Source organism: Drosophila suzukii, chromosome X, assembly GCF_043229965.1.
Source record: "Drosophila suzukii chromosome X, CBGP_Dsuzu_IsoJpt1.0, whole genome shotgun sequence".
In the NCBI taxonomy this organism is placed as follows: Eukaryota; Metazoa; Arthropoda; class Insecta; order Diptera; family Drosophilidae; genus Drosophila; species Drosophila suzukii.
The window spans coordinates 18,095,566-18,104,467 of NC_092084.1; positions in this window are offsets into that span (position 1 = coordinate 18,095,566).

Sequence of the window (8,902 nt, forward strand, 5' to 3'; positions counted from 1 at the left end):
CGGGTGTATTATCATGAATATGTACATATGCACGTACACGAATTCGGGGAGGGATTGGACCGAAGGTAAAACTCAGAGATCACGCCAGTGAAAGTCTGCCCCTTTAGCGGGGTCAAATCAATCAGGCTGGGCGGTGACCCGCCGCTTGGGGAACTGAGGGAACCGTCTGTCCGTCTGGGTGGCAATCGAAAAATGCTCTTAAGACCCCCCCGATTTTGGGGGATTTTCGTGGATTTTCTCGAGAGCAACACCTTTCCAAAAACAACGCCTAATTATGTCATTAAAACGCTTGGCGCTTTGGTGTGCGCTTTTTAACGACGATTTGTGAGAAGCTGTCCAGCAATTTCAATTTGTATAAAAAACATTATGCTGCCGTCTTTGTTTTTTTAATAATATTTCCTCCCTTCTCGAAATTAGAACTATGAGATATAATAATACATTTGATGTTGATAAGCTAAGTACATTTAAAACACTATTTATCTATTCACTCGCCTTAATATGAAATTGCGAAAAAAAAAGATTATTATATATATTTATGATGAACAGACTTAATGTATATTTAGGTTTGTTACAATGTATGTGGTATATATTTTTAAATTATTTTTGTTTCTTTAAAAATACATAACTATTCGATAGTAGATAGTAGTAGTATCAAAGATAATATAGGCAGTAGTCTATTTTATAGTTGTTTCCATTAACTTCTTCTAAGTCTTAACTTATCTTAATTCTAATTTCAACAGTTTCAATTTTAATATTTAAGCCAATATTTAAATTAAAAATTTAAAGGGTAAACGTAACTATTTTTTGGTATTTTGATTATTAAAAACTTTGTTTTCGAAATGCAATTAAATCTTTCTAAGCAAAATAACGCGTCTGGGGCACAGTCCAAACCCTCTAGATTTTATTAAAGACCAAAATAAAGGGGAGGCTGTGGGGAATATCGGCGACCCATGACGAACCTTAACTGCGGTAAAAGTGAAGTCATGTGCGAGTCTTTGGGGCACCGAAAAGTAAAAGCCAAAACGAGAGTGAAGTGATGGCAAAGCAAGCCGAGCTCTTGATTCGCATTTGGCCATGGCCAACAGCAACTGGCAACATGAGCGGCCAGCAACTTGAACCACCAGCAACTAGCAACTAGCAACCATCAGCCAGCAACATGAACAGCAGGAGCCGGAAATCTGGTCAGGTTGTGACCCCCGGAAGTGGTCGCCATAATTAATCAATATCGATTGCTCTGTGCCGACCTGTCATTATTCATGCACGATTCGAATATGGTGTAACGTCTGCCTTTTGTTTCGTTTCGTTTGTCACAACAATTTAATGACGGCGCCAGATAATATTTTGCCATTTCTTTTTGTGGTCATTAAAGTGTCATAAAATGTTGCCAATTCCATGGCAAATATTCGGCAGCTCCCCAAAAACTGATAATCCATGTTTATATCTGTGTTTATGTAAGCCGAGGCGAGAAATTGCCCAAGCAATGCAGCAATGGATGGCCGGAGGCGTGGCAACAACGGCGCCAATCAGTGGCAACAACAGCGATAGCACAGCAGCAACACCGGCAACATAGCAACATCTGCAATATCGCCACTCTCCAACGGCAACAGCAACAGCTGGACAACAGTAATAGCCTAGCCATGATACACTCAGAGAAAAATTTCAATTTCCATGTGTCTTTAAAAAATGAGTTTAGAATTGAGCGGAAATTTGTATTTAAATAACAAGAATGTTGTAAAAAATTCACCAATAATACATTTTGTATATGATTATTATTTATAATGTTTATATTATTTAATGATTATATGATTTGATGATACATTTCAGTTTGTATTTGTATTCTAGCATTAAAACTGTAGGATCCACAGTTTTGGGTTGTGGCACCCTGATGAAAAAAAACTTGTGCTGCGCAGGAATCTCTAGAATCTGCATGCAAGTTTGAATATGGATATATCGATAGTTCTTGCAACAGCTATAAGATATAGTCGATAGTCCGATTATGATACATATAATAAAATTTGAAATTCGGAAAAAAGACGAACAAGCTGATGCTGATCTGGAATATACATATATTCTTTTAAGGACGGAGAAGTCGCTCCATTCAGAAAATATATTTTTGTATTACTTTTCAAAATGTTATTTTTCAATAAAAAACCTCTAACCTCTAACCTTAAGCTAGGTGAAGCTATTATATACTATATACCAAAGCATTATGAAGCATTCATTTCTGTGAGTGCAGATCAGCGACACAAAGAAAATTCACAACGGCAACACTTTTAAGCAGCCACTTGTTGCATAGTCCGATGTCAAGAGCCTCTGCTTTGGTCAAGCGCCAATTGAGATGTGACAGGTTGTCTGGTCAAGATATCCGACTACCTGGCACTCCAATCCTCACCTGGAACCGCTTGGGGGAAAGGTCATCGGATTGCGGGGCACGAATTGTAAGCTGGCTTAGTCCCAGGCACGAATTGCCTGCCATGATTATGCGATGCTATCCATGATATATAGCCCCCTTAATCTCTTAAGTTTTAATTTACCCTGTCTGCTTATACAATGGTGTTTACCCATTTCTTTTGGTTTTTGCAATTTCACGAAGTACACAGCATGAGGAAATTCGGGAGAAATATGGAATGATGACAGATCGCGACGAGTGTTCCTAAAAGGCATATTCTGGGTCAGGAGTATCTACTTATCCCAAAAATCACCTAGAGGTAAGAACTATGTATAAATCAATAGTTACTCCTAATATATTTATTCATTTCAGCAGAAGAATAAATCTATTTTCGAGCAATTATTTTGTTCCTTTCATTGCCTTGGCATATTTTAAGAGTTTTCTTTCTTTAGAATCGGTCAATGATTAGACATACATAGTGCCTTTTAATTTAATCATAACTTTTACTTTTCCCTCAGCCATAAAAAATCCAATATTTTCCCTAGCCAATCTATTTTGTTTTTCCCACATGCATCATATCAAGAGTTTAAATCAGCTTACAAATTATTCAAATCTGTCAGGTAATTTGATTCCCGATCCGCTTAGCCGCCAATCAATCGCCCAACAAGTGTTATATAAATTGTATAATTTCCGATAACTGTTTTCCAGCCTGATCTTGGGCTAATCGTCTTATGTGTGGCATCGAAATGCGTTCGAAAGTTACAGGTTTTCCAGTTCAAAAAGGCCATTGTGCCGAGTTATTGGGACGCCGAGGCTTATTTATTAACGATGGTTTCACTTTCCAGCCACACACAATTACGATCAAAAGAAGAACGACAAACGAAACCAAACAAATTTGTTTATAAATGTCGCACAATATTTATTTGTTGACGCCGTCATCGATTTGTCATTGTTCGGCGCTCTAAGGGGCACTCGAAAATTTATGGGGCTTACAGCAAACTGACTCCATTCCGCGGAAGGTGAAGGGTTGACAATGGGCCACAGAATCGAAATTGGTTGGAATTGTAACAATGGAGCCCGGCCAACACCAAGACCAAAGCTAAGCGATTCCAATTCGAAAGCGAGCAGGCGGCGCTGAAATTTATGCATAATTTCTGTGACAAATGCCTTAAAACGGCGGCGAGAGAGCATGGAAAGTGTGAAAAGTGCATTGATAATTATGATAATTGCCTAGGCCGTAAGAAAAAAACAACAAAAATCTGGGGCCTAGCTCTAACTGGGAAATGATGAGTTCGGCAATAGATACAGATACAGATACAGATACATTTTCATGTTGACAAAAGGCAGTCGTATTGTTCAAGTACACTGGCTAACTTTCATTCTTAGCCACTCGGCAAAGTCACTGATTTGTGGCGGTTGCCGTTTCTTATTTGTTGGCTTATTTCTCGTGTTTCCACTGTTTTTGGGTTGCCCGCCTGATTATATGGTACGTGCTATTTCATTCGCCGACAGATACAAGATACAAAGATGCACAACTGCCAACCGCAAGACAACCAGCGACATCCCAAGGGGAGGGCCATAAGATGAGGTGATTAAAACCGAAGGCTATGCGAATCGCGAAATGCTCTATGGTGTGTTAAGGTATTGCTTTTATATCACAGGTTTTTTTTTGAAATTTAGCTATTTCTATCTACATTTTAATTGTATTTTTACTAAAGATTCCTTTTTATTTAACCTATTGGTAATAAATAATTGCAAAAATGATTGTCAGTATTATTTCAGCATTTCTTGGATTTATCTGAAGGTGTCTGGTATTCTTAATTTAAAAGATATTTTATAATTCATTGAGAGAAAGACCCATTGTAAGGTACAATGTTCTGGTTAAATTAATGGAAAATCCTTAAGCTTGCTTATTCTTATTTATTATTAAATTCTATATTTATCATATCATAGTTATTGAGCAAGTTATTGGACCCTCGACTGAGTTAGCACCAAATAAACAGCTACAACTTGGTCATGATCATGATCATGGCTGCATCGCTGTTTTACAAGATAGCTGTTGCTTCTCGCGGAGGAACCCCATCCCCAGCCCGGTTTCCAGCCCAATCTCCTCCAGGTGAGTTGGCCTACCTGCCCATCTACCTGCAATTATGATCCGCTAGTTGGGGATTGCCTACAAGGCATGTCAACGCCTAGGACCGCGATCTCCAGTTTATAGTTGGGTGCCAATGTGCAGAATCTGCCGGAATACGCGGGATTCTGGGAAGCACTTCCCGTGGGCAAATTTCCCATTGACGATGGTGGGTAAAAAAAATTAAAATAGAAAAAATCACCACTTATGCAAAACGAACGGGCGAGATTTAATGTGTAAAAGTGAAAATGCAGCAGCCTATGGTGTGTCAGTGTGTGGTGGGGTGGTGCGTTGTTGGGTGGTACAAATTATGAAATTAGTATTATGTGAAACGGAGTTAAAAGTGTGATTAAACTGGAGCTGCAGTCAAAGTCACACACATGTGTGTGGGGCATAAAGCTGAAGAAAAAACCCACCTGCCGCATAATAAAGCCGCCGCCGTCAAGACAATGAAAGTCACCTAAGTACCCACTCCACAATAAGTGTGCGGGGCAATTAATATCATTTCAACGTGGATGTGGATGTGGATTTGGATGTGGATGTAAATGTGGATGTGGATGTGGATGCGAGAGCCACCGCTATATGGTTTTCCGAGTGAGCGAGTCGCCCAAATGGAAATGCCGTCGCCGGCAGGTTAGACCCTTCGATGATCAGGGTTAAAGAGCGGGGTTAGCTGAATGTTTTTAGAAAACAAAACAAGAGGTTTTCAAGAAAAACTAAAATAATGTACCAAAAATACTAAATATTTGCCTAGAACTATTGATATAATTTAAGAATTCACTTTTTAAGTCATGAAATATTAATTCAGGATAATGAAAGTCGATTTATAATAGGTTAGCCTACTGCTTATGTTTACTATGTAGTAAAATATGTTCCTCAACAAATATTTGAGAAGTTTGAAAAGCAATATGAATCGAAACCCTTGGATAATTACAACAAGATGAAATATATATATATACAGTACCAAAAATCGAAGTCTTTTTAATAATCTTGTTTATAAGAATGACAGCATTCTAGTTGGATTTATTGAATACAACCATTCTATAAACAATGTTAATGGCGTCCCAGCAAATTCCTGGAATTATTTCCAGCTCGTGGCAATAAAAAGCCTACTGGGCATACCCCCTGCTACCCATTTGGAGCTGCGATAGGAACCCACGATGAGTGCAGCGACAAAAAAGCAAATAACAATTCCCCGTGGCTTATTAGCAATGCCACTTAGAAGTTGGAGCAGGGTGAAAGTCATCCAGCCGAATGCACATGGAGAGGTTGTACTCTGCTGTGCTGTGCTGTCAACTGTCCCACCTGTCGTCCCCCCCCCCCCCCCCCCCCCCAACCACTTAATCAACCCATCCAAACCGATCCCATACCATACCATAACATACCGCCCGCAGAAACCGCAAGCGCACTCAAGTTTGTTGCCTCAGTCTTTTGTTCTGCCACGGCCGATGGTTCATGGTGAATTGCGTAGGGAATTGCCCTAATCGCGGTTTCGGTTTCAATCGTCAATCGTAATCGCAATCGAGGAAAAATTTCTAACCAACGCCGCGGGGCATTGGCACGAGATCTTCTCCGATATTTAATATATATAATTTAAGGCCCATGGGGCCATAAAAAATAAAAAGCCATAATATATGTGCACATCTCGACGTGTAAAAGAAAATGAGCTGCTTCGGCAATTAATAGACCATGAACAGTTTGCTAGACGAAGGAAAACTGCGCACCACTAAATCCAGCCTCAACTTGAGTTTGACTAATGCGCACTTATCAAGTAAGACCTAAAAAAACAAAACTAGTTAAAGACGAAAGTCTATTAATGAATGGGTTTAATTGAGATGGATCATGTCTGTTTTTGGCCATGTTCTTCATTCTAAATGCTGGTTTTAATGGCATGATTTTGCTGCCCACTACACGTGAAAATCATTTAAATAAGTCATTAGTATTTAGGCAAATATTGCATGTCTTTAGAAAAAAAGCCCTATAAATGCTAATTTATTATTTCACAAGTTTAACTATTCGCATTGCTTTGTGTATGCAAAATTATAGTTGGTGATGGCTTTATTTCACTTTGCGTCCATTGTTTGATGAACTCTATTTGCATTTTCAAGGGAATATTTTTAAGCTTCGATTTTATTTTTAAACATTATCATACTTCGAATTTTAATACCATTGATTACTAAATTATTATTATAATTAAATAACACTTTTATATTTGTTTTTTACATTTTACTCTCAATTATCATTTATTTTCGACTCACCGTTTAACTTATTTAATTTTCAAAATTCAAGCGCTCGTTGCTGTATTCCTTTCGGCAATATTTCTCAACATTAACACAGCATATTAATCTTATTTCGTATTTTTCATTAACTTTTTCGATTGGCTGCCAATTATGACAAATGAACAGGAAAAAACAAACAAAAGAACACTAGTTGACACGCACATTAAGATGGATGCTGGGGGTTGAAGATGAGTTTTCCCGATAATGGAAGGGCTATTAATCACTGGGAAAAATAAAGTGGACGACGGTCGCGGTCAGGAAAAGTCAGGAGGAAAACGGCGAAGACGACGACGCGACGCCGACGATCCGGCAAACACGTTTTCCAGTTACAACGTTGGCAACGGAATGATTTGGCCAAATCTGTAGCGGCCCCAACGAAGCCCGAAATTATCCCAAAGAGCGAAAGCCGGCAAATCAAACAGAGAGCCAGAGCGCTGAGAAAATGGCCCACAGGGAGAGAGGCTTTCTCCGGCTGAGAAAAACGGTGGAAGATACAAAAAAAAAAACAAAAAGAGAGTGGCTGGGACGCAGTCCCACCACTTTGAATACCCTGCATCGCAGGTGATCTATGAACCAGACCATTGGCTTCTGTGCGGGTTTCCTCGCATAAATTTCGATCGATCATGGCCAGCACCCATTTGCCAGCCAAGTTGTTCCATTACAGATAAGGCTGTGCGACAAACCCACTTCGTCATCATCGACCACTTACAGCTGCACTTGCGTTTCTAGCAATCCAACTTAACCGTTTAATAAGCTATTAATCGCTTACTTTATAAGCCCATTATACCAATTTTAATAATGGAGACGTAATGTTTACTTGCTTGGCTAAAATATGTTTCAAATGAATGCGATCCAGATACTTTGAAAAGTGAAAATGAATGATTTACATGTTTTGACAGAAGATATATTAGGTATTCTCTAAGGATTCTATTTTCTGAGATTCTAATCGCTGACTTAATAAGCCCATCATCCCAATTTTAATAACACAGAAATAATGTTTACTTGCATGGCTAAGATATGTTTGAAATGAATGGGATCCAGATATGTTAGAACGTGAAAAGAATAATTCATGCTTAAAGAGGTTATATTATAGTTTTCCTTAGTGTACACCCTTTTTTGGGACTTGTAGATTAAATTAAATTTTATTTTTATGTGGACCTCTAACCCACACGATTTACTGACTGGAATTATTTAAAAAACTCATGGCAACCTAAAAATAACTCTAAGGTCCAACAACATTTTATGAATTTATATGTTAAATCAAAACTTTAAAATGAAGCAAGTATCATAAGTTCTTAAGACATTTTTACCATCTGAATTTTTTGCCAGAGAAAAAATATAATTGAATGATTCTTATCAAACTATTGATTAAATGGTTCCAAGATATATTTTTACTGGTTTAAAAGCTTATGCAATTTTCGTCTTTCGCGGACTACAAAGATTGTATAAAAAGTGAATGCAAGATAAGATTGAATCACAAATCAGAAAGCATTGCCAGAAAAACCTTCGTAAGTTTTCTTAAAAAATCCTAATTCACTAGGTCATTAATGGTGACTTTGCATACTTTTCCAGGTGAAATACAACTTCGCTTTCCAGCCGGGTAGGATGCCAAAATATTTGACTTCCCCATTTCAAATATTTCCCATTCACAGCATTTTTGCCCCGGCAAGAGTTCCACTTTATTTCTGTCAAGTTGATGTGTTGCATTGCTGCATTGCCTGCATTGCATAACAAACAAATTGTTCACTTTCAAAAAAAGAGAAAAAAAAATGTTAACCAAAAAATGAAGGAGCAGCCAGGAGTGGGTGAAGCGCCCACACAGCAACATGGGCATAAACTGGACGCACTGCGTCCACTTTTCGGGCTTTTAAGTCGCTCAGCTTGGCTGAGATTGGGCAATCGGCAGCCCGAAGGCTAATTGCTGCCATGCAATTAATTTGTGACTTTTAATTAAAGCCAAGGAAACCAAGGCGAAGAGCAGCATTCGAAGAGCTAAAGATAAAGATGAGTTCAGAGGGCTGGAGAATCTAATGATTGAGCGCAGCAAATTGATGTTTTGGTTTTTTGAAAATTGAAATTGATTTTGTTTTTGTTTGTTTGTTT